Source organism: Trichosurus vulpecula, chromosome 3 (genome assembly GCF_011100635.1).
Source record: "Trichosurus vulpecula isolate mTriVul1 chromosome 3, mTriVul1.pri, whole genome shotgun sequence".
NCBI classification, from domain to species: domain Eukaryota; kingdom Metazoa; phylum Chordata; class Mammalia; order Diprotodontia; family Phalangeridae; genus Trichosurus; species Trichosurus vulpecula.
In genome coordinates, this window is record NC_050575.1 from 441,915,122 (window position 1) to 441,942,772 (window position 27,651).

Consider the following 27,651-nt stretch of genomic DNA (forward strand, 5'->3'; position numbering starts at 1 on the left):
TTAAATAAATTAAATTAAATAATTAAAGAAAAAAAAACAAGCATGAAATAAAAATATTGTTTAGTATTGACTACATAGTTGTAGGTTTAAAAAACTGAGAATTCCAAATAGAGAGTTATCAACAAAAATATGCAATATCAGAATTAACATAGTAAAAATATTATGTATTCCAATATCCAAAAAATAAAATACAATTTGATCTAAAAGAATGACTAATTACAAGGTGTGGGGGGAGGTGGTAGAAGGCCCAGACAGATTTATAGCCAAATTATGTAATATTTTAAAATATGAAATACTACCATACATGGCAGATAGATATATTATACAAGATTGATAGAAACAGATAGATGATACAAACATAATTATATACATGACTACATTCATAAATAAGAGATAATCAAGGGATATTCAATATGTAATAGATATCTTTCATTTATTCAATTGTGTCTATAAGTACACATCAACTGTATATGTATACATGTATCTGTGCAATACATACCTATGCAGAGCGATGTGTACATAGGATCACCTGTGAATATCATAGTTTGAGTAAAATCGTGGCTACATATAGATAGATAATAAGTATATTATAACAACATAGTTGATGTGTAGATAGGTGGATATGTGACAGAGAGAGACAGACAGAGAGAGAGAGAGACAGAGACAGAGACAGAGATGCAGAGAGAGAGAGAGAGAGAGAGAGAGAGAGACAGAGACAGAGAGAGACAGAGACAGAGAGAGAGACAGAGAGACATAGAGAGAGACAGAGAGACACACAGAGACAGACAGAGAGAGAGAGAGACAGAGAGACACACACAGAGAGAGACAGAGAGAGACAGAGAGAGAGAGAGAGAGAGACAGAGAGAGAGAGAGAGAGAGAGAGAGAGAGAGAGAGAGACAGAGACAGAGAGAGACAGAGAGAGAGAGAGACAGACAGAGAGAGAGAGAGAGAGAGAGAGAGAGAGAGAGAGAGAGAGAGAGAGAGACTTTAATATTAAGGTTTACGAGTACTTTATCCACAAAATAGTGAAAAGAATCCTTTAAATTTCCCAGCCTGGAACCAAAACCCATGGATTCACCCTAGCAGTGTGTCTTATAATTGATATTTCTTTTTAAACATATTTTGTAATATCAAATATATAATGAAAGAAACTAAAATATATTATAATATGCTTTTTCAACGTTCTTTCTTAAAACCACCCATCCTTCTTATTTGACTATAATCACATTTCATGTGGTTATGTCGGGTACAGGGCTAAAATCATTGGTTTAGTCTTCCATCAAAGATTTTATTCTGCCACAGTTCTTCTAAATGTTTTAGAAAATTATCTATTTTAGACTTTCATCTACAGTCTGCCACACCTCATTTAGAGATGGATATTGGTCTGTTAAGGTTAGAGAGGTTAATGTATTTTCAGTGGGAAAGTGGGAAAGCATTATGTACAAATCGTATCATAGAAAGTTAAAGAACATGATTTCCATCGGATTTACAGAATGAAATGTTGCATTTTTACAAGAATTAATTATACTTGACTTTAATTTCCAGTATTAGATTTAGAGGGATTGCCAAAGTCCTACATGCATCTAAAGTTGGAAGAAATTTAAATGCAAATCAAGTTTTAGGATTTTGGTCGCACTGCAAGGGCTGCACTCATGATGTCTTATTACAATGGACCTTTGGGGCAAATACATTATGAAGATATCTATATCTGTGCATTCAAATTATAAAACTAATTTTGCCATATATCCAAAGGAGTACATGAAGCCCATTCAAAAATTTGGTATGTAAGGATTTGAGTAATGAACACATCTTACAAAAAAGAAAATAACTTATGCCTATAAATCTTTTAAAAATACAATTAGATATTATTATCGAAGAATTTGAGTTGATACTAATGGAGATGATTTTTGTACCTTCTAGGCATCCACCTCACTCTTTAATTATTAACTCATATTCATTATTTCTGCAATATTCAGAATATTCACTGCAGACAGTCAGAGATGAATGTTTTATAGCATAAGATACAAATTTTGAGGTGAGTTTTCTGGAAGTTAGACTTATGTAACCTTTCTACAATGGGAAGCTTTCACTGCTAATGCTTTGCTTTGAAAATCCCATCTAGAATTGGTCATAACCACAGATATTCTAGGTTTTTTTTTTAACAGTTCCAGAAGTCTCATACTTCTGAACATTCCCAAACCCCTACAATTCAACTGAATTCACATGACTTTAGACTTTAAACATTTGAAAGGATCTCAGAAGCCCAACATGCAACTTAACAAGAAGTCTCTCCATGATGTACCTAAGAACAGTATATCCTGATGTGTAATCATATAGCCTTGGTGACAAAGACACTCTGGGGTTTCTCACGACATCTTTGAGGAGCCCATTCTGGAGAAAATTCCATTTGTAAGAAAATGTTTTGTTTTGTTTTTCCATTGGTATCTTAAATCTAAATTTGTCTTTTTGGAATCCTGGGCTTATAATAGTCCCTGGCACCTGGTAAGTACTTAATGAATGAAGAATTATTGATTATTACCTACTTATTTCTAGTACCTATGTCTCTTTTAAATCAACTCAATGTCATTTTTTTCTATGCAATATAGGTTTCCACATCACTACTTTTTAAAGCAGGAAAACAAAAAGCATGTTTTTGAAATACATCTAGGACACTGATTATTTCAAATAATAAATCCCTTGAAGCACTTAAATCTACTTCAATTCACAGGATATTATTTGAACTAATAATCATGTACAATATGGTAATCAGTTTTGTCACAATGGAAACATACAATATGAATTAAAATAATGCAGTCATTTCAGGGGATATAGTTGGATGAACTTTTCATTTCCAATACCTAAATCTTTCATACAGTCCTTCTTTATAAAAGCTTCTGACTTCTTTGTTTATAGAGGGAAAGTTAAAAAAAAAATTCTCCTTCCCAGCATGAAGTCCTCCAGTGTTGATACTGCTTTTGACTTTTCACAGACAAACCTGAACTGTTTGGGCTAAAACTTGCATGGCCAGTGAGATCTAGAAAGATCTCGGCCCAAGGTGATGCGCTTCTTTAATAGGAAGGGTAATGCTCAGGGGATAGGCGGACTTGTCTCGATTCCAATATAATGGGCCTGGTTTTATTTTATATAGTAACTGGTGGAGGGAAACAAGAAAAATGGGCCGGAGACCATGAGTAATTATTCACCTGTGCTTCCATGGACCTTCAGAAACTACTTGAAAAGATATGAAAAAAGTTAGTGGAAATAGAAATGCAGGCAGCTCAAGTGAGAAATTGTCTAGCTCTTAAATCTTTTAGAGATCTTCTCTCAAATAAAAGTCATATAAAGTGTTCAAAGGCAGATATTTTCTCCAGCTTGAATTCTTTGGAGACTGATAAAAATGCCCACCTCTTCACAAAATTATAACTGCCTACCCAGTGCATCACTTAGCTTGCAACGAATACAATAAATGGGGACAGGATGACTCAGGGGAATTGCTAATGGTGATGATACCAAGCATCTCCCTCGAATACCATCTAACTTTGTAGTGACTAAATGTTATTATGACATGAATTCTGTGCATTGCTCTGATCTGAATGAATTATTAGTTTCCACCTAATTCCCAAGGGAGAGAGCTTTACATCATAAAGCCATATCTGTTCATTAAACCCCAATGCCCTTTATTAAGGAGAGCTCATGAAGCAAAGGTTAATCCAGTCCTTCACTTTTCCTTTGTTGAGTGGGACACCTTGGTTTCTTAACTTAAGCTTATACCCTAAACATAGAATTTTTTTTGTACCTCTTCTTCTTTGAAAAAAAACTTGGTAATGGGCTTAGAACTCAATGGAATTCTATTCAGCCAGTATTCATTGAGCACCTGCTATGTTCCAAACACTGGACTAAGATACAAGGATCCAAGGTGTGTGTGTGTGTGTGTGTGTGTGTGTGTGTGTGTGTGTGTGTGTGTGTGAACATCCTCACAATCAAACACCTTTTATTTTATTGTATGAGACATAGAGCTTGTCATAAAATCCCTGTGCTTTAATTTCCTCATCTGTAATCTGAAGGATTTGGACTTGATGGTTTTAAGATCCTTTTAAGCTATTAATCTGTGTTCCAATGATGCTGTGGTTTGCCTTAGCTTTTCAGTGAAGGAAGGGAAGTTATTAGAATCTAGAATCACTCCTTGGGAAGTGGCATTAGGAATCAAACATATGCTAAAAACTCACCTGCTTGACCACAAGTCAGGGACTCATTGTGTGTGTCGTAATGCTCATTCTTAATATGCTTCCACAAACCATGCCCTACCACAAGGGTAAATGTCTCTGCTAATCCACCTGCATACAAATCTGCCAGGATCTGCAGAAAATAAGGTTCATTCACTCTCAATAATTTATACTCTCTCAGGTCCTACACCTTCATGTTCCTGCCTAACCACATTCTCTCTTCAACTCACCAATATTTACACCAAGGAGTCATCCAATCATGTGGGGACTCAGGATATCATTAATGATCATACTCATTGAACCAGCAAAATGATGAGTCTTTGTGTACACCAACCCATATAAAACCCAATTTGTATTCACTACTAAACTTCACAAGAACATATGTCTATGTATGTGTGTGTATACATATACACATATACAGATATATAACTGTGTATGTTTATATACATATAAATTTATTTATGCAATGTATATATTCATATAATAGATAAATATTAAATATTAATTTGTAAATATATAATATAGAGAATATCTATAGACAATATATGTATATGTATGTTTGCACACTCTGTGCTTCAGTCCTCCATTGAACCCACAAGGGAAGTATGGAATATTTTAAATTTTTGAGGGACACACAGCAGTACTAGACATCTGTAGGATACCATAGAACTGCTGGCTTATGATAGTTCAATATCAGTATTTGATCAAGCTGGATTAATTTCAATAAGATTCTCACATGTTTGTGATATGTTTTTGACTACTTGAATATTTGACTGCATGAGTAACTGTTCAAACATTCTTTAGCCACTTTGTATCTTTGCAAAGCTAGGATTTGGAAGTTGTTATGAGGTTCTTTTTTATAAGAAAAAATACAAATATCACTTAAAAGTCATCTTAGAAAATGAAAATAGGATAGTGGTATCCAATCTGGTTTTAAAATATCTGAAGCTTTGAGGCATACATCCCATTAATAAATAATTATGGTTATTTAAAAATATTTTTCAAAGTTTCTATCATTTTTAAATGGTTACTAAGTCATTATGACATGAATCTTTATGAAGTTGTTAGCACTTTACTCAAAAAGAAATTTGAACTATTAGACATATCTTTCATTCAGGAGGCACTATGAAAGTTTTATTGAGAGACTAAGGACAAGATGAAGGGAGAAACTTTGGCAAACTCTTCCCCAAGATGCTCTTCTAAGCTGCTCCAATTTCACTCATCTCATCAGGATTTGTAACCTGAAAGTCAACCTTGACTCTTTCTTCTCTCACACACTCTTGTCTAAATAATTAGCAAACTCCGTTAATGCCTATTATATTTATCATATTTGTCCTCTACTTTCTTTATCACAAAGTCTCAATTCTAGTTCCACATGTCATCACCTTTTATCTGGATTCTAACAACGTATTCATAATTCATCACTATGATTCAAATTTATCTCCTCTTTAATATAACTTCTATATCAGATTAAATTGGATATTCCAAAACTTCACATTTTATTATATTACTGTCTTTTTAATATCCTAAATGTTTTCCTATTGCTCTAGAGTAAAATTCAAAATCATCAGTCTAGAACTTGGACCTTCCATAATCTTGGTCCCACTTTCCATTCTTATCTTACTTTATATTGCGCCTCTTCATATTCTCTCCACCATAATCAAACTGCCCTGTTATCTCTCTCCTACGTACCACAATTTATCACTCAACTGTTTTCCTTTTCTCATGTTACCCCAAAACACTAGAATGTATTTCCTTTTCATCTGTCTTTTGTATATTCCATAATTCTTTCAAAAGACAGCTTAAGCTCTATGTTTTAGCCTCCCAGTTGTTAACACTATTTCAAATTATCTTTTATTATTTTGCCTGCATTTTATAAGTAAATATCTGTGTACAGTTTGCATCCTGCCCCCAAACATACCAGAAGTATGTTAGCTCATTGATATGTTTTAATATTACATTCCACATAGTATATTATTTAGATTTATTAAACCAATTAAATTATTTAAATTTTAAAAATATTTATTTTTTGTATTTGTTTCAACAGAATTTCCCAATCCATATACCCCCCTCTATCATCTTATAATAAGTTTAGCAGTGACTATATCAGCCAGCACTTCCTGAAAACCAGGTGCAGGATTATGCTAGTAAATGTTTAACAACCAGCTCTTTAAAAAAGGTACACATGAGATATTTTAAGTTTAATCTTCATTATTAACATTTTCTCCATAATTTGTTAAGTCTAGGCAGTCAACAAAACCATAAAACAAGCCCTAATTTGTATGTGGCAGGTCTACATCCTCACATTGAACATTTAACACTTGGTGCTTACAAACTGGTACAAGCCAACTGGTACCTCTAAGGAGTTTGGAAGTTGTCTAGTCTCTCCCATTAGAGCAACTCCCACAAATTTGTGTTCCTACAATTTTAGGAGATTCCCAGCTCCTTAGTTTTTACAAAGACACGGGGATTTCAAGGGGCAGTTAGGTGGCACAGTGGTTTAATAGCTGGACATTGGACTCAGGAAGACTCATCTTCCTGAGTTCAAATCTGGCCACAAACACTTAGAAACTGTGTGACACTAGGAAAATCATTTAACCTTGTTTGCCTTAGTTTCCTCATCTGTAAAATGAACTGGAGAAGGAAACACGAAATCATTGCAGTATATTTGTGGGAAGAATGGACATGACTGAAAACAACTAAAGAACACATGTTTCAAAGGCATACCAATAATCAACATGCATATATATTGTCTCTGAACCTGGAGACATAATCCCCCTTATACAGCTTCAATATCTAGGGAGAAGATGGAGAAGGGACTCAGTTTCTATTATTATCTTCAGTGTTCCACAGGCATGGTTCCTCTCTTCTTCAGCATCATGGAGATGCTGCAGTCTATTCCTTCTTTGGGGTTGGTTAGCCATTACACTTTAATTGTATTCTTTTAATTTTTATTTATAATGTTATAGTCATTGTGTATATAATTATATTGGTTCTGCATATTTTACTCTGTATCACTTTATTCATTTTCCCATGCATCTTTGAAAATCTTTATATTAATCATTTCTGACTGTGCAATAATATTTGCAAAGCACAATATGTTTGATCATTCTCAGTAGAGTCAGTTTGTTGGTGCAGCACAGAGAATGTTAATTTTGTGTTCAAAGATCTGAGTTTAAATCCAACCTCAGACATTTACTAGTTCTATGACCCTAAGGAAGTTATTTAAGCTTTCTGTGCTTCCATTCTGCCATTTTCAAAATAAGAAGAAAATGATATCACCTACTTGCCAGAGGTGTTTGATAATGAAATTAGATTATATATGCAGAATGTTCTGCTATAGTTAAATCCCTGCATAAATGCCTGGCTATTAGATGTTATAAACAATTACTTTATTTTAGCTCTTTGTGATCATAAAAAGATATAAATATAACTGTAGAAAGATATAGATTTATAAGTAGGTAGATATAGCTTATATAAATATATGAATGTCCCCTTCAATAGATATCTGGGTGTGAGATCTCTGAGTTAAAGCATATAGATATTTTAGTCACTTATTTTTAATGTAATTTTAAATTTCTTAAGAGAACATTTTACCATCATCATTTTATCAAAAGTGTATTGTTTTACCTAACTTCCCACAAACCAACCAGCATTGACTATTTCCATCTTTTGGGGGGGTGGTGGAATTAGCTGAGTGTGAAATGAAATCTGACATTTATTATCAGTTTCATTGTTTTTATTATAGGCTATTTGGAGCAATACTCCATTCAGCCTTAATACTTCACCATTTTTTGGCAAATTCTTCATTCATATCATTTGATCCACTGGGAACATTTATTGATGTTAAGCATTTTGTTAATTCCTTACATATCTTGGATATGATATCTGTCAGAGATGTTTGGTACCAAGTAGTTTCTTTCTAAAAATGACATGCTCTATTCATATGGTAGCTGATTTTATGTAAAAGCTCTTTAAATGGTCTATTTATATTTTTTGTTCATTTATTCATTCAATCATGCTTCTAAACCTTATTTCATTCAGAAATCTCCAAATAGAACTTAAAAGATTCCTTATCGGCTTTTCACTACATGGAAATGAAGTTACTCTAGACCTGATTTCTGATGAGCAACTTTCTAGCATTTCTAAAATGTCTAGACAAATAAAGAGTTGTTTCTTATGCATTTTATATGTTCTTATTTATCAAACACTGAATTTTTATGTGAAAATTTTCTCTTTCTTGCCACAAAGTCTGTTCTACTGATTTCATTTCCTATTTTCTTATAAGTACAAATTGTTTTTATGATTACAGCTTTATGACAATTTTGAAGAGTGGATATGATATTTAACCTTTATCCCTCCCCCGTAATTGCCTTTAGTACTTTAGACCTCTAGTTCCTCAACTTTTTTCTCCTTGACTTTAATTATATTATTATTTTTCCAACTATATAAAGTATCTCATTGATAACTTGGGTTGCATAATACTGAATCTTTAAATTAATCTGGATAGTATAATAATTTCTATGATATTATTGTACCTCAGCCATGAGCAATCACTGTCTCCCTAAATGTGTCATTATTTCTTTAGGGTTGTACTAACTTTTAAGAAAGTGTTTGTAAACAGAAAAATTAAATTTACTTTTCTGAAAGTTCATTGCTTTTAGTTCTTCTCTCTAGACTTAAATAGAGAAAGTTTAATCTGTCTTCCATTGAATTAATTCCAATTGAATTCACCAAGTAAAATCTTTTAGTCTGATGGTCCTCAAATAAAATACCTAATATCAAAGGCAGGCATAAGGGAGGAAAAATTTAGGGACAGAGCCTTTCCTATTATCCCATGAATTAAGCCATTTATTTCTTCTACAGAAGGGGTAATTCTTAATTATATATATATTTTTTACTGTGATAACTTGACATCATTTTAAGGACCCCAAGGTCAGCTAAACAGAAACCCAGAGTCCTTAGCCTCAAGACATAGAGATTGTCTTTCCCCCATTTAAATATCACACTAGGACTTTGGATCCAACATATCCCCTAAGAATCAAGTAAAATAATTTTTTTTTTTTTATCATTGACTAAATAGAGTAGGGCTCTTTACAAGGCCAAATTCCTGAGACCTAAGAGATGACCTTATACAACATGACTGTAATATTTGAAAAAAATGACTCACATTGTCACTGAATCAAGTCGAAGGTTTTCATTACATGAGGCAGAGTGAGGTGATAGTTTCACTGTATTTTACCCTTGTCTGCCATAATCTGAAGGAATGTCTTTAGTTCTGAGTGCTATATTTTAAGAAGGGCCATTTGATAGGATGTAAATTTTTTGACGGTAGGAACACTTTCACTTTTGGCTGTGTCTCTGGTGTCTAGTACATTTGCTGGCACATCATAGGCCGTCAAAAAGACCTTATTGATTGCTTAATCTGTTGGCATTGCAGAGATAGAAAAAATCAATTAACTAAATTCAGTCAACCTCCTTTAAGTAGCTGCTCTCTGTCAGGCATGTTGTTAAGCACATAGGACTCCTATAAATAGATCTGTGATCTGAGTGACCCCTCAAATGATTCAGAGTAAACTGATCCATGTTTACCTATGCTGGAGACTCCTACCCATGTCCTCCCAAAGTCTTCCACAGGGTGTCCATTTAATATATTGGAAGTCTCTCTCACTTTTTCCTAACTTGGAAAGGATTCCAGTGAAGGTCATACATTGTTCACCAATTGACTCGCTCTTGTCTTGGACACATCACTAGTCCATGAAACAAAACACTGAAGATACAAGAAGAAAAACAAAATAGTCTTTGACCTACAGGAGAATTATGAGGATAATTAAAAGATCAAAAAGCATCGTCCCTTCATTCAACCATTTCTGCTAACACTCATCCCCTATTTCTGCTGACTTTTGTGGCTAAATTCCTGGGAAGGATGGCTCTCTTATGTCTACTTCCTTTCCTCTCCTTTTGTTCTTGAATCTCTATGGTTTGCCTTCCAACATTATCATTCAATCAAAAATGCTCTCAACAAAGTTTAGATTCATCTCTGTATTTTATAATCTAATGGTCTTCTTTCAATTTCACTCTTCTTGACCTCTTTGCAAACTCGAAAAAAATCATTCACTTTCTTCACATTGATATTCTCTTTTCTTTGGCCTTCCATAACAGTGCACTCTAATCTTGTTTGTCCTCTTGACTTCCTCATCTCTTGTTCTCTGTCCTTCTTCTACTCAGCTGTTAGTGATCACCATAATGTGTAAATTTTATGTCACACCAGGTCATGAACACTTTTAAAAGTAAAACAGAATGTTTTATATTTGATCCAGGAAGTAACATGAAGCACCTAAAGTTTATTGAATGGGGGTGTGTCAGATGGTGGTGTGACAGTGCAGTATATTATACTGTTGTCAACCTCTCTACTTTACTTGTCCTTTGAAAACCAAGGGAGAGATTGCTAAAACTCATTATTGTTGTAAGAAGACACAGACAGTCTTGACATCAGTGCCAACACTCTGTCCTTCACTGCTAGTAGATGGCATTTGAGATCATGAAGGACACAACAGTTTGAAACAATCCTTCAACACTGTCTGCTTTGTGTGACCTTTGAGATCCTTTAAGAATCTTGAAGTAGGAGAGCATAGAAAAGCGAGTTGCCATTTAACATTAAGGCTGCAAATGATGATGTCATTGGCAGACCTGATGTCTCTAGCTAGCTGGTTGTTTAGGCCTAGAGTGGCTGCAGACATTTCAGAATGAAACTGACTTAACATCTTTATTTTCTCACTAAACTGCATCACTGATTTTGCATAATTGGCCTTAGAGCCCAAAAGTCTTGCACTACACTTTGGGGGTGTAATTTCAACACTTGAGATTTAAAGGCGAACATTGAATATTATATATATATTATATAATAATATAAAGGCAAATATTGAATGAATTTATGGGGAAATCTTTACAGTGGTAGGGTGAAAAGTGAAGGCAGGGTGCTTCAGTGAAGCACCTGGTACCCGGATGGGGAGCCTGTAGCCTCAAGTCCATATGTGGCCCTTTAGGTCCTCAAGTGCTGCCTTTTGACTGAATTTAACTTCACAGACCAAATCCCCTTAATAAAAGGATTTCTACTGCAAAATTTGGAGTCAGTCAAAGGCCACATTGGAGTACTTAGAGGGCCACATGTGGCCTCAAGTGTGCAACTTCCTCATCCCTGACTTAGTAGGATACCAGCCATTTCACAAACTTGCTTGTAACATACCTGTTTCAACAATCTGGCTAGCAGCTTCTGTGGGAGTGTAAAACCAATAACAACCAGCTCACAGAATGTTGCAAGCCCAGGTCCTTTTGATCTGTTTTACTAAGGAAAGCAATGTTAAGGGGTTAACAATCTTACTTTAATCCAACATACAAATAGCATTCACTTAGCTCAGGGGAAAAAGCCAGCACCCTGAACTCCAGAGCAAATACAATCAAATTACAAACAGACCAAATACAATTCATAGTTACCGACATCTAAGTTCAGCCAGGGAGCTCGATAACAGCTGGCTCAGAGTCACATCACTACTGCTGGAGCTCAGAGCTCCAAAAAGAAAAAGCCAACCTCTGGTTTTATATCTTTTTCAGGGTCAAGGGTGAGTCACACATGCGACTCACCCAGGTGACCTAAAATCGTTAAAAAAAAAATGTGACTTAAACCCGTGTGGTCTAAAAGCCTCTGATGTCACAAACATGTCACTCTAACCAATTTAAACTAAGCTTTCCCTTGAGGCAAGGAGGTCAGCAAGGACTCCTAATTTAATCAAAGAAATAAAGGTCAAACTTTTCAAGGGTATGTGATTGAAATAAGTGCTAAGAGCCCATTTTGATTGCCAATACAGTGCCTCTCATTTTTTTTTCTCTGCTGTACGTGACCAGGAATGTTAGGTTGCCAATGTGTCAGTGAAAATGAGGTTACTGATAAAATCTTACAAATGCAGAAGGTGAAACTTTAGTTGAAACTTGAAGAAAGTTAGAGAAGTTAGGAGTTGGAGATGCAAAAGGAGAGAAATCCAGGCATGGTAGACAGTAATTAAAAATAACTGGAATTGGTTGGTGGGGGGTCCTGTATATTGAACAGCAAGGAGTCACTGAATCACAGAGTCTAAAGCCATGATACAAAAACTTTATTTTCAGCTGTATACTTTTTTTTGGTAAAGTTTTATACCTCTTTTTCCCCCATATTCACTAAGGATTGGTCTTTCAAAGAAATGATTCTTTATTGCCACCTTTCCTGTTATTCTTGATGATGGCACACCATTGGTCATGTGTGTTTTCTAAGTGTTACAGTACTCAATGGTTTGATCATGGTGTATTCCATTAGAGGGATTTCAATCCCTGTCCATTTACACCATGGGGTTCTGATTTCAGTCATTCATCAACTGACTTTCCCAGAAGAAGTAGATCACAGAATCTAAGAAACAATATCCCTGCACCAAATTAATGTTAGCCACTTTCAAAAGTGTTTAGAAACATATATTATAATTAAAACTCACAATATATGATGATGGATATTTACAAAATATGAATACTATTAAGGCTTTTGATGTTTCAATGGTCTGCGTCTCTACATAGCTGAGTTTTGGCTTTGGAAGAAAATATCAAGTTACGCAAGATGATTATTTAAAACAAAGTAATTTTTTTCAGTGATTTAGCACTGCAAAGTGGAGAGAGAGATAGTGTTGGGAGTCAAGAAGACCTGAGTTCAGTTGTTGTTAATAATATATACAAGGGATGAAAGAAGGTACAAAGTCACTTAATATATCAGTGTCCCCAGAAACTGTAATACAACAGAATGACTTCCTAATCTACACACGGACCCATTTTCTATGAGCTGGTTTCCCCACCTTGAGAAAGTCCCAGTTTTGGTTAAATAAATAAACAAATGTATAAATAAATAAATCTTTCAAAATGTTATTTCAATGCTTATGATCCACTTTACCCTGTTTTCAAAATTACATGTGAATGGATTGTTTTCAAAAGTAGTAAAACTGCACGAGGTTGGAAGAGGGCATTGAAAAATAATTCAAATTTTCAAGGAGGTAAGGAAGAGATGTATTGTCATTGATTAATCTGCATGGTCATAGTCAGTTGACAACCCACAATTTGAATCATCATCTCATTGAAAACCCAGCTAATCATTTTTGTTACCACCTCAGTCAGAACTATTGAAATATACCAGAAAGATTTATCCATGCTTGAGTCTATATGTCTATATCTCAGGAAATTGAAGGAGAGAGATGTTAAAAAATGTCTATAAAAGGTTGATAAACCTTTACGCGATCAAAGCATAAATACAATCAATAGCTATTAAGGCTGGCTTCCTCAAATTACCAAGAGTCTGGACTACCTGAGCCTAATACTATTTCATGTTTTAATCACCATAAAATGTTTGTGGATTCATATCTACAAGCATTTATTACCCTGTGCAGGAGAGAAATAATAGCAACTTTGAAGGTTCCTTTCTTCACAAATTACCAGGACATGCAGAGTAGACTCTGCCTTAAAAAATGAATCTGAATTTAAAGAAAATTATGGACTAAACATTAGTATCTGAGGTACTAATTAGTATTCCAGATAATTTAAAAAATAATTTAAAAAGTGCAACTCCAAGATTTGTGAATACAACTCTTTTTTCAAGGCTGTGTGTTGTTGTTTTGTTTTTCTTCCAATTACTAACAGTTCCTTAAGTCTACTACTAAATATGACTGAATTGGGAGTAATCAGGAAGAAAATAAATATATTACCTAGAGGAAAGGGAAGGGGGAACTAGTTGGCTCAGTGGATAGAGTACTAGAACTGGAGTCAGTAACACGTGAGTTCAAATCCAGGCCTCAGACACTTGAGACCTATGTGATCCTGGGCTGTTCACTTAATCCTGTTTACTTCACTTTCCTCCTCTGTAAAATGAGCTGGAGAAGGAAGTGGCAAACAACTCCAGTATCTTTGCCAAGAAACTCCAAATACAGTCATGAAGAATCAGACATGACAGCAATATCGGATCATTGAAGAAGAAAGAAAATAGATGGCAGGTCTATGTAGTCAACTGGCAAATTTTAAAAATTAGACAGATGTTTTATATAAATATCTATATACATTTTAGTAAAAATGTATATACATGTATGCCTACAGACATATATATATCCATATAGATAATGATACACACATATATGCATATGTGTATAGTATTTATATATAGATACAGGTATATGTATATGTAAATATAGGCATGTATACATATATGTATATAGAATTTTGTACATATATGCATACATATCTATATCTGGTGAATTTATTTGTATGCATATCTGCAATATGTGTGCATATGGCTATCTATATCTATCTGCTGTGGCATAGCTAAATTGATTTACAAGTATTGATCTGGAAAGAGTACCTGGTTCATGCTATTGTAACATCTCAGGACACACAATCACACACACACACGCACACACACACATACTGGAAGATCAATGATGTGTCACTCAAAGTTAGACTCCAAAGGAGTTTATTTATTACACTGTCATTGAATGAGTAGGTGAGGAAAGACTAGAATATTGGAATTCAGCTATGTATCTTGATTCTATAACTTTAGGCAAAAGCATTACTTTTAGAAATAAATATTGTTATCATGCAAAAAATAATGATGATAATGCTTACAATACTGATGATAATAGCTAGTAATCACATATTTTATGATCAGTAAGACAATTTAAATTTTGCATTTAAGGGAAATAGCATGATGTACTGTTTTATTTTTTGTGGAACTTAACAAATTATGATATTTAGTAAGTGATTAATTAAAATCTAAGGCCATGATTAAGTTGGGACCACACTGAGTGAACTCTTGGTTTCTAATATTCAGGATTTCAAATCCTTAAACATGATAGCAGTTACAATCAAACAAAATCATTTATTTGAACAAATGGAGAGATTCCCACCCCCTACTCCTTGGGAATACAAGTCATCTCTGATACTTATTGCTTATTTGTCTTATATCTAAATGAAAACAAAAAAAAAATCACCACTTCATGGTCAGCTTTCTGACTCTGAGACTCTCAGACTTATAGACTAGTCTATAAGACTATCCCGAGACTGGTACTTGAAACCTTTCTAGAATGATGGAACCTACTAGAGCTTGTACATTATTGACATGGTGTTGAAGAACAAAGGATCACTTTTATACAATGCTAGAGAATCAGAAAAAAATTTAGTGGAGGACATTTCAATGCAAAACTTAGAAAGGAGAATAGGGACCGGAACTGTGATTTCATTGATATAGAGAACTTCTATGTGAGGAAATTACTTCTACTAAAGTAGGTCAACACCTTACTTACAGCAACTTACAGATCTTCACTCATTTTAATGCTCCATCTTCCCCCAATAAAATGTAAGTTCCTGGAAGATAGGGATTGTCTTGTTTGTTGATATAATCCCTTACTTAGCACAATGCTTAACATATTGTGTCTGTCTATCTATCTGTCTACCTATCTCTCATCTATCTATTCATCTGTCTCTTTGTTATATCTGTCTGTCTTTGTTAATATGTATGCCTATCTGCCTATATATGACATATACACATTATTTCAAACACTGAAAGGTTAAGAGCCTTGCCCAGGATCACACAACCAGTCAATGTAAAATGCATGACAGTAATTCAAGTCCTCCTTGATCCAAGTTTAGGTCTATAATCCATTATATCACACCCCATCTCAGTAATCCCAATAACTAACAATGATAATCAATTTTTGGACTTTATATTAATAGGTAGTCATTTAAATTTTGAAAGGAAAAGTTCTCAAGTAACATTTATGGTAAAAAAAAATCTTGTGGGTCAATATTTGTCCTAAACATCCCTTTGAGGCAGAATAACACTAATAGTTGTGGACAAAATGAAAAACAAAAAGTATTATGTGGATTCCATGACTTCAACTCAGATGCCTAAATAATTGGAATAAAATTTTAAAATAAAATAAGCATCTTTCTTTATGTTTCAGAGATTTGAGAACTGAGACCTGTATTCAAAGTAAGATACTAGATGGCTGGTATTTACATAGTACTTAAAGTTTTGTGTAGCGCTTTGCATGTGTTATCTAATTTGATATGAGGAAAGTGCTAAGATGATATTGTCAAGAATGCAGCTGTTGCTGGTTTTGTGACAGAGAAACATCACTTAGTCCTGTGGCACACTTTATGTGACAATAAGGTGGCACAGTGGACAAAGCACTGGGCTTCGAATCAGAAAGACTCATTTTCAAGAGTTCAAATCCAACTTCAGACCCTTCCTAACTGAATGAATTTGTTCAAGTCACTTAACCCTGTTTTCTTCAGTCCTTCATCTGTAAAATGAACTGTAGGAAGAAAGGGCAAACCAGTCTTTGTATCTTTGGTGAATGTAGTCATAAAGAAATGAGTTGGACGTGACTGAAAGCAACAGAACAGCAACAACATTCTATGCATAAAACATCAAACAACACACAACACGCCCTACTTAAAAAGATGTTACCAGACATATTAACAGAGGAGTCACAGATACAATCATTGAGAGAAAACCATACCAATATTCAGACTTCCCCAAATTGTGCTTCTCTGCCATAATTTGGTCTTGAGGGACTTTCAAGCTCCCTTCCTGTCAACCCAAGCCAAACCACCAGTTTTTAGAAGAAAAGTTTCACCAAAAATGCCCCAGACATGTAGTCTCTCTGCATTTTGACAGGTTCTCCACAGATATTTTCAAGGTAGGTAGAAACAGGTGTACAACTTTGGGCTGTTAACCCTGCTAATTTCTGTTCACATATCTTAATCTTGCTGACTCCTTCAATGTGGTAACATTAAGATAGACATCACAGATCAAAGCATAAAAGGTCCAGCAAGGGTCCAGGAGGTCAAAAAATCAGCAAGAGAACTACTAACTAATAGTGTTGCTAAGTTCTGGTGCTAGAACAAAGATGATTTGTGATTATATCTTTATACTTATATGGCTTTAGACCTGCCATTTAATCATATCCTTAATCAAGAAAAGGACACTGATTTCCAAAAATAAGTATTTAAGTTTCTAATTGCAAGCTTTCTAATATGCCACAAAAATGACCAATCTGTTTATCAGCATGAGACAAATCATTGGTTAAGGAAAATATAACCTTTATTTCACAACTTTGAGCAGGAAAGGAAACTGACAAGGTAATCTCAGCTGCTTCTGCTTTGTAGCTGTATTCTACCAACTGCACATCTGGGCTCTTGCTTTATCTTCACTCCTATACATAACTGACCAACTCTAGGAATTATAATTGAATAGAAGATGTGGCTTTAGCCAAGTATTTTTTCAGCTCTTGAAGAATCTATGATTTTATCCATTGACTGCTCCCTTCACAAGTCTAGATTGAAATCCATCTAAGACACATCATCATAGAGAGTTATTGTGGTCAAAATAAAGACTAGCATGCACGCAAACAGTAATAAGTTTCTATAAATTTGGTTGGTGTATTGGTAATTAAGGTGTTTTCTCTTTTAGAATGCTAAAGTATTCAGGTGGCTTTGATTAAGTCTTTCTAGGTGCTAAGCCCCAGACCTGCACCCTTTTTCTAACTAGGTGTGAAGACCCAAGGCCACACCTTTTTGCTGATTAAGGGTAGAGGCTTCAGGCCCTAAGAAAGGTATATAAACTCAAAGGTTAATATTTTGTTTGGGACTCTCACTCACTGCAAGAGTACTATGTGATTTGACTAGACTCTGGACATCCATTGTTAAGAGCCCCCCTGGCTTTGAAGAAACCCAGCTTTGGGGCTTCTCTGGTAATTATGTATTGCTGTGTATAGAATGGTTTCTGTTATTTGATCTCTTTGTATAATGTATGTTTGTAATTTCTGTTTCTATTTGCTCTGAAGTTCAGGATGCTGGACTTTCCCCCTGAGCTAAGTGAACGATATATTTATGTTTGATTAAAGTGAGATTGTTAACCCCTTAAGGTTGCTTTCCTTAGAAAAGTGGATAAATGAACCTGTGCTGGCAGCTCTTCTGTGTGCTGATGTTATTGGTCTTACACAACCACAGTACGGGCAAGCCACATTGTTGTTACAAAGTGGTACAGAAGGCAGAATCTGCAGATTAAAAGGAAAGTATGGAGTTTGGGGTTACTGAGATAGTGGTTGAATGTTTCCCAGTTATTGAGTTGTTCCTTATACTTGTGGTGGCTATGGTTCTGTGGAGACCCAGAGGCCTGAGGGAAAACTGGTGGGTGGCAGTGATGGGAGTGGTTTCCCTGGTGCCTAGAGCAGGATCCCTGGGAGATTACCTACCCTTCCCCTCCATACCCCACTAGGACTCTGGAGGAGACAGACTGGAGCAGAGGTATGGGAGGAGAACAAGCAGTGGCTTGTGGGAGCTGGGGATGGCCAGAGCCAGGGCTTGAGTGGATTAGCCCTGCTCCAGACTGAAAGGGTGAATATCTTGAGATTGTATTGTATGTGGAGCCTTGAGGCAGGTGCAGAGAACTGCTTTCATACATACTCTACAGAAGCAGTTGGTAAAGCAAGAGAAAAAAAAAACAGATGTGATAGGAGTGGTTGGTGAGGTGAGAGAAAAAAGCAGTTGGTTGCCAACATACTGACCCATCCTGCATGAGAACTTTGGAAATGTGAGAGTGGGAGCTGCCTACATTGGTGTTCTGGCAGAAGCCAGTAGCAGCCAACAGGAACTGGATGACCATAACCCAGGAGCTTGGAGTTCAGCCCTGGGGCAAGATAAAAACTTTGCAGCAATGCACTGAATGTGCTTTTTTCCTTCCTTCCCCTGGGACTGTTTGGGACCCAGGAGGGAGTGGTGGAGTTGTCTGTGGTGGGTGGAGGGAAATGCCATGGATCCCTCAGGATCCCACCCTCTTGGTTTTGTTGCCCAGCCATCCCTCAGGACATGGAAGTACAGGGCTAGAACAGTTTGGGAAGGACAGACCATGCAGAGAACTTTATTTGGATTTTTTTGTCTGCATTGGGACTTTGGTAATTAAAGCATGCCTGTACATGAGGGTACCAGGAGGAAGTCTGTAATGGCAGTGTGTGGAAAAGGACACAACCCCAAGGAGGACTCTACTTGGACACTTTATTTACCAAAGAAGATTGTAACTTGCTGTAATCTAGGGGTGGATGGTGTTTGTATTATAAACAAGTGTTTTGAGGAATGACACTGAGTGATATGTTTTATTACATTGTGAATGTTATGCTTTAGTTCCCTGATTGGATCACAATCCAGGATCCATGGCTATTTAGATTGTGTAAAGCCAAGGATCCTGGTAAGGGGCAGAGTGTGTTGGTAATCAAGTGCCTTTGGTTAAGACTTACTAGGGGCAAAGCCCCAGGCCAACACCCTTTTGCTGATTAGGTGTGGAGCCTTTGGGCCCTAAGAAGGGTATATAAACTCAGAGATTAGCATTTTGTTTGGGGCTCTCACTCTCACTGGAAAAGGGTCCTGTAATTTGACTAGATGAAACTCTGGGCAGCCATTGTTAAGAGCCCCTTGGCTTTGGGAAACCCAGATGTTGGTGCTTCAGTGGTAACTATGTATATTGTGATTTGGTTAGATAGAAATGTTGATTTGTTTATATTGTCTCTGTTTGTAATTTCTGTTTGCATCTGCTCTGAAGTTCAAGGTGCCAGCTTTTCCCCCTGAAATAAGTGAATACATATGTATGTTTGATTAAAGTGAGACTGTTAACCCCTTAAATTTTCTTTCCTTAGAAAAGGAGATCAGAGAACCTGTGCTGGCAGCCCTTCTGTTTGCTGGTGATGTTGGTGTTATACAGCTGCAGCAGCTGCTACCGATATCGTTGTTACAGCTGGTCATTAGATGATGGGCATGCAGTTACATAATGGTGACATTCTTAAAGCCTTCGCACCTTGGCATGTGGTCTTTGTTATTACAGTTATTGAAAGATCAGGAATACCTCCAGTGCTCAAAGAGGGATTAGAGGTGCTTATAAATGGAGTCAAGAAAATGTGCATCTATTTTCCGATGGTTTTGAACCTAGGGCATTATTTTATGTCAGCTAAGGTGAATTAGACCTTCTCACATGTTGGCTCTTTTTGAATTCCACTATCTGGTTAGTTCCCCTTCCTTATGCTCATCTACTACATTATTCACTCTTTTTCTCTACCTCGGTTTTTGCTACTCTTCTCTATCACACCCTATTTTTCTAATGTTTTGATCATGTAATCTACTATAAAGGGCCAGAATATTTATTATTACATTCCATGTGTTGTAGACTCCTGATCTTTGCCTCTCATTGTTGTTACCCAAAACCCACTGTGAAATCAAGAGACTGTGGAGGAAAATTCAGAGTTGTAATCCCCTTACAACTCTATTCAATTGCTTCTGTTAGATTTTCATTTTAACAGTTGTCCATGGGAGATTTAATTGTTCTACTGTTCCCTGCACTACTCAGAATACATTTGGAGTACATTGTTCAATGTACAATAACACACTCTGCAAATGAAAAATTACTGTGTTCAGAGAACAGTGACTGATAGGGTCAGGGGTGTGCTGGTAATGTGTCCAATAGGACAATGAATTCTTCACACTGTCTCCATCATTTTCTTAAGTCTAGACAAAAAACAGCACAATAAAGGAAGCCCTAATTTGTAGTGTTTGTTAGTTTCTAAGGTGAAAATGCCCACACCATAAATTTAACAATCAACTTCAGCCATTCTAAGCTGCCTGCAGAAAACCATCTAGATGCCATGAAACACTTCTAAACTACCATGTATTGATATCAGTGGAAGGAATGTTTAACCAGAAGAAGTGAAGAATGAAGTGGATAAGTTCTTTGTGCAAACTTTCTTCAATGCCCCTTATTCTCCTTTATGACTCGACAAATGGCTCTTAGAATATAAAAAAATTAACCTGATCATGCTTTCCATTGTCCTACTCTGTCATAAGCCAGTGGCCCCAGCTGACCCCAGGTTCTATATAAATTTAGGGGTAGAAGTGAAATTTCTTCAAATATTACTGAAAAAAAAAACTTTTCTCATTTTTCCTGATTCCTCAGTTTCTGTGATTAAATTTTTTTTATTGTCAATCAAGACCCCTTATTCATAGCATTAATACGCCTGGGTAGGATTCTCTCTTATTCAGATGGGATGAATTTGCTATAATGAAGTGGAGGGAAACTGAGGCAATTTACTCAGGACTCTGACATGAGGAGATGGCTATGCTTCTGCAAGAGATGAAAGCAATATAGGAACCCATAATTCTTAGAATGGTACGTCAAAATGAAGTATGAGGACTTCAACCTGGAGATGATATGTAACAAGAAACCACTATTGGTCAATAAGAAAGAAATAACATGAATAAAGTAGAAAGTAGAATTATAACTTATTCCTTTAGCAGTGCCAGAGCTTTTTGTAGATAAAGCAGATAGTTCCCTTCATGGTATGGTTGGAAAGGCACTAAAAGATTTCCCTTCTCCAATATCTCCATAAGGACATTTTGTTATTGTTTCTGTAACATACAACTACCTTTTATTTTTTATTTTTTTTATTTTTAATGAATAGTATTTTATTTTTTCCAGTTATACATAATGACAATTTTTAATATTCATTTTTTAAAATTTATTTATTTAACATATTTAGTTTTCAGCATTGATTTCCACAATAGTTTGAATTACAAATTTTCTCCCCATTTCCACCCTCCCCCCCACTCCAACATGGCATATATTTTGGTTGCCCTGTTCCCCAGTCAGCCCTCCCCTCTATCACCCCTCTCCCCTCTCATCCCCTTTTCCCTTCCTTTCCTGTAGGGCAAGATAAATCTCTACACCCCACTGCCTGTGTATCTTATTTTCTAGTTGCATGCAAAAACATTTTTTTTTTGTTTTTGAACATCTGTTTTTAAAACTTTGAGTTCCAAATTCTCTCCCCTCCTCCCTTCCCACCCACCCTCCCTAAGAAGTCAAGGAATTCAACCTAGGCCACATGTGTATCATTATGTATAACCCTTCCACAATACTCATGTTGTGAAAGACTAACTATATTTTGCTCCTTCCCAACCCATCCCGCTTTATTGAATTTTCTCCCTTGACCCTGTCCTCTTTCCAAAGTGTTTGTTTTTGATTACCTCCACCCCCATCTGCCCTCCCCTCCATCATCCCCCCCTTTTATTTTTTTTATCTTCCTCCCTCTTCTTTCCTGTGAGGTAAGATACCCAATTGAGTATGCATGGTATTCCCTCCTCAGGCCAAATCCGATGAGAGCAAGGTTCACTCATTCCCCCCTCACCTGCCCTCTCCCCTCCTCCCACAGAACTGCTTCCTCTTGCCACCTCTATGTGAGATAATCTACCCCATTCTATCTCTCCCTATCTCCCTCTCTCAGTATGTTGCTCTTTCATCCCTTAATTTGATTTTATTTCTTTTAGATATCTTCCCTTCATCTTGAACTCACCCTGTGACTGCTCTCTCTCTTTTATATATATACATATATATATATATATATATATATATATATATGTATGTATATATATATATATATGTGTGTGTGTGTATATATGTATATATATAAATACATACATATATACACACATACATATACGTATATGTATACACACACACACACACACACATATATATACATATACATATATATATATATACACACACACACATATATATGCATATTCCCTTCAGCTACCCTAATACTGACGTCTCATGTATCATACACATCATCTTTCCATGTAGGAATGTAAACAAAACAGTTCAACTTTAGTAAGTCCCTTGCAATTTCCGTTTCTTGATTACCTTTTCATGCTTGTCTTGATTCTTGTGTTTGAAAGTCAAATTTTCTATTCAGTTCTGGTCTTTTCACTGAGAAAGCTTGAAAGTCCTCTATTTTATTGAAAATCCATATTTTGCCTTGGAACATGATACTCAGTTTTGCTGGGTAGGTGATTCTAGGTTTTAATCCTAGCTCCATTGACCTCCGGAATATCGCATTCCAAGCCCTTCGATCTCTTAATGTAGAAGCTGCCAGATCTTGGGTATTCTGATTGGGTTTCCACAATACTCAAATTGTTTCTTTCTTGCTGCTTGCAGTATTTTCTCCTTGAGCTGGGAGCTCTGAAATTTGGCAACAATATTCCTTGAAGATTTCTTTTTGGGATCTTTTTGAGGAGGCCATCGATGGATTCTTTCAATTTGTATTTTGCCCTGTGGCTCTAGAATATCAGGGCAGTTCTCCTTGATAATTTCTTGAAAGATGATATCTAGGCTCTTTTTTTGATCATGGCTTTCAGGTGGTCCAATAATTTTTAAATTATCTCTCCTGGATGTATTTTCCAGGTCGGTGGTTTTTCCAATGAGATACTTCACATTGTCTTCCATTTTTTCATTCCTTTGGTTCTGTTTTATAATATCTTGATTTCTCATAAAGTCACTAGCTTCCACTTGCTCCAATCTAATTTTTTTTTTATAATAAATTTCTTTATTTATTTTTAGTTTACCACGCACGGTTCTACGTAGTTTTGAGTTCCAGTTTTTCTCCCCTCCCTCCCCCCTCCCTCCCCAAGACGGCATGAAGTCTCATATAACTGTCATGTATAACTTCACATTGAATTAATTTATGCACTAGTCAAGTCATGGAGAAGAATTTTGACCAATGGAATGAATCATGAGAAAGAAGAAACAGAACCAACCAAAAAAAAAAAACAAAAAAAAAACCCAAAAACAAAAACAAAAGAGAAGCAGAAAAGGCGAGCATGTAGTGTGCCTCAGTCTGTATTCAAACTTCGCAGTTCTTTCTCTGAATGAAGATAGCATTCTCCATCGTGAGTCCCCTGGAGTTGTCCTTGCCCCTTAGGTTGCTGAGAAAAGCACAGTTTGTCAGGGTTGGTCCTCACGGAATCCATATATCTGTGGCTGTGCACAACGTTCTCCTGGCTCTGCTCCGCTCACTCAGCATTATGTCGTGTAGGTTTTTCCAGGTTGTTATGAAGTCTGCATCATCCCCATTTCTTATGGCACAATAGTATTCCATTACTTTCATGTACCACAGTTTGTTCAGCCATTCCCCAATTGATGGGCATCCCTTTGATTTCCAATTCTTGGCTACCACAAAGAGAGCCGCTATAAATATTCTTGTACATATGGGTCCTTTTCCCGCTTGCGTGATTTCTTTGGGATACAACCCTAAGTGGAATTGCTGGGTCAAAGGGTATGAACATTTCTATAGCCCTTTGGGCGTAGTTCCAAACCGCCCTCCAAAATGGCTGGATCAGCTCACAACTCCACCAGCAATGCAACAATGTTCCAATTTCCCCACATCCTTTCCAGCATTTAGCATTCTCCTGATTTGTTATTTTAGCCAATCTGACAGGAGAGATGTGGTATCTAAGAGTTGTTTTGATTTGCATTTCTCTAATCAGCAGTGATCCAGAGCATTTTTCCATATGCCTGTAGATAGCTTTAATTTCTTCCTCTGAAAACTGCCTGTTCATATCCTTTGACCATTTCTCAATTGGGGAATGGCTTGTATTCCTATATATTTTGGCTCAGCTCCCTGTATATTTTAGAGATGAGGCCTTTATCAGAGATACTAGTTGCAAAGATTTTCTCCCAATTTTCTGCTTCCCTCCTAATTCTTTAAAGTTGTATTTTCTTCAGTGGTCTTTTGGACCTCCTTTTCCATTTGGCTAATTCTGTCTTTCAATCCATTCTTCTCCTCATTGGCTTTTTGGAGCTCTTTTGCCATTTGAGTTAATCTTTTTTTTAAGGTGTTGTTTCCTTCAGTGTATTTTTCAGTATTTTTTGGGTCTCCTTTAGCAAGTCATTGACTTGTTTTTCATGGTTTTCTTGCATCCTTCTCATTTCTCTTCCCAATTTTTCCTCTACTTCTCTAACTTGCTTTTCCAAATCCTTTTTGAGCTCTTCCATGGTCTGGGACCAGTTCATGTTTTTCTTGGAGGCTTCTGGTGTAGGCTCTTGCTCTTTGTTGACTTCTTTAGGCTGTATGTTTTGGTCTTCTTTGTCACCAAAGAAAGAATCCAAAGTCTGAGACTGAATCTGGGTGTGTTTTCACTGCATGGACATATTACCAACCAATTAACTTGACCCTTGAGTTTTTCAGCGGGGTATGACTGTTTGTAGACTAAAGAAGTTCTATGTTCCACGTTTTGGGGGGGGATGTGTCAGCTCTGCCACACCAGCACTCCTCCTTCCCCAAGAACGCCCAACCTGGACTGGGCTTAGATCTTCAGCAGGCTGTGCACTCCTTTTCTGATCCGCCACTTAATTCTACCCACCAGGTGGGCCCGGTGTAGCTGCCCCACCTCTGCTGCCCCGGGGGCGGTGGCCAAACCTCGAAATCCTTCCACTCCCGCAGCTTTTCCCACTACCCTTCTCCACTGTCTTTGGTGTTTGTGGGTTGAGAAGTCTGGTAACTGCCACACCTCACTGATTCAGGGCTCTAGGGCCCGCTCCCCTGGCTCCTGTTCTGGTTGGTCCGCACCGCTCACACTGGGCTCTGCTGGGCTCTGCTCCACTCGGCTCTGCTTCCAGCTCTGTGTGGGATAGACGTCACCCAGAGACCATCCAGGCTGTCCTGGGCTGGAGCCCTGCTTCCCTTCTTTATTTTGTGGGTTCTGCAGTTCTAGAATTGGTTCAGAGCCATTTTTTATAGGTTTTTGGAGGGACAGCGGGGAGCTCACACTAGTCCTTGCTTTCCAGCTGCCATCTTGGCTCCATCCCCCTGCTCATCATTTCTTATAGCACAACGGTATTTCATCATGTCACATATCAAAATTTGTTCAGCCATTTCCCAATTGATGGACATCCTCTCAATTTCTAATTCTTTGGCATGAGGAAGGAGTTGCTATAAATAATATTGTATATATAGGGCCTTTTCCTTTTTTTAAAATGTCTTTTGGGAAACAGACCAAGTAGTGGTATTGCTAGGTCAAGGAATATGTATGATTTTGTAGCAATTTGAGAATAGTTCCAAACTGTTCTATAGACTGGTTGAATCAGAACACAACACCAACAACAGTGCATTGAAGTCTCATTTTTTCCCACATCCCCTCCAACATTTGTCATTTTCTTTTTCTGTCCTATTAGTCATTCTAATAGGTATAAAGTAGTACCTCAGAATTGTTTTAGTTTGCATTTCTTAAATCAATAGTGAGTGAGAACATTTTTCCCCATATGACTATAGGTAGTTTTGATTACTTAATCTGAAAATTCATCTTTTATCATTTATTATTTGAGGAATGGCTTTTAATTTTATAAATTTGATTCATTTCTCTATATGTTTGAGAAATGAGGCCTTTATCAGAGAAACTTGCTTTATTTTTTTCACAGTTATTATTGCTAACTGTATTTCCCTCCATCCTATTCCCCCTTACCTTTTCTCTCTCTCCTTTCACTGTGTCTCTCCTCAAAAAGTGTTTTGCTTTTAACTACCCCCTTCCACAATCTACTATCCCTTCTATCACTCTCCTCCTTCTCTTTTCCCCTTCCCCTCCTACTTTCCTGTGGGGCAAGATATATTTCTACACCCAGTTGAGTGTGTATGTTATTGCCTCTTTGAGCCAATCCTGATGAGAGTAAAGTTCACTTACTCCTCCTTATCTGCTCCCTTCTTTCCCTCCACTGTAAATGCTTTTTTTACCTCTTTTATATGAGATAATTTAGCCTATCCTAGCTCTCCCTTTCACTTTCTCACAGTACATTCCTCTCTCTCCCATTAATTTTACTTTTTAGATATCATGCCTCCATATTCAGCTTAAACCTATGTCCTCTGTCTACAAAGTAGGCCTGCACATCTTGCAACCCTAAGGCCTGACCAAAATCCTTCAGCAGGCAGAACTATGACTTTGTTATCTTCTTCTGAGTGTGTGTTTTGATCTTCCTCATCACCATAGTAACTTTTCTATAGTCAGGATTTGTTTCTGTTCTTTACTCATTTTCCCAGTCTATTACATGATTTTTAACTCTTGAAGTAGGGCTTTGCTTCCATGGTGGAAGGGGCACTGTGCCCAACTTCAGGGCTTTTATGTAGCTACTTTCAGAGATACTTCTAGGGATTTATAGTTTTCAGCTCTTTCAAGGTGGTATGATCTAATGAGAGGCATTTAGTATTCTCCTGGCCTGTACTCTGTTCTATGGGTAACCACAGTGATCACTCTTTTCTGCCCTGGAATGGTGAAGAGGGTCCCTGCTCCACTGTGGCCTCAATCTCTGGTCTGCTAGTGCTCCTCCTCCCCTGGAACTGCCACACTGGACTGTGATTTAGATACATGTATGGGTGAAGCAACGGAGACCTGCCGCAGTGCTAGCAAAGAGATCTGTATAATCTCCTTCTGACCAATTGTTTAACCCCCCTTACCATCTGTGGACTAAAAGTTCCAGAAGCAGCCACTGCCACTGCTGAT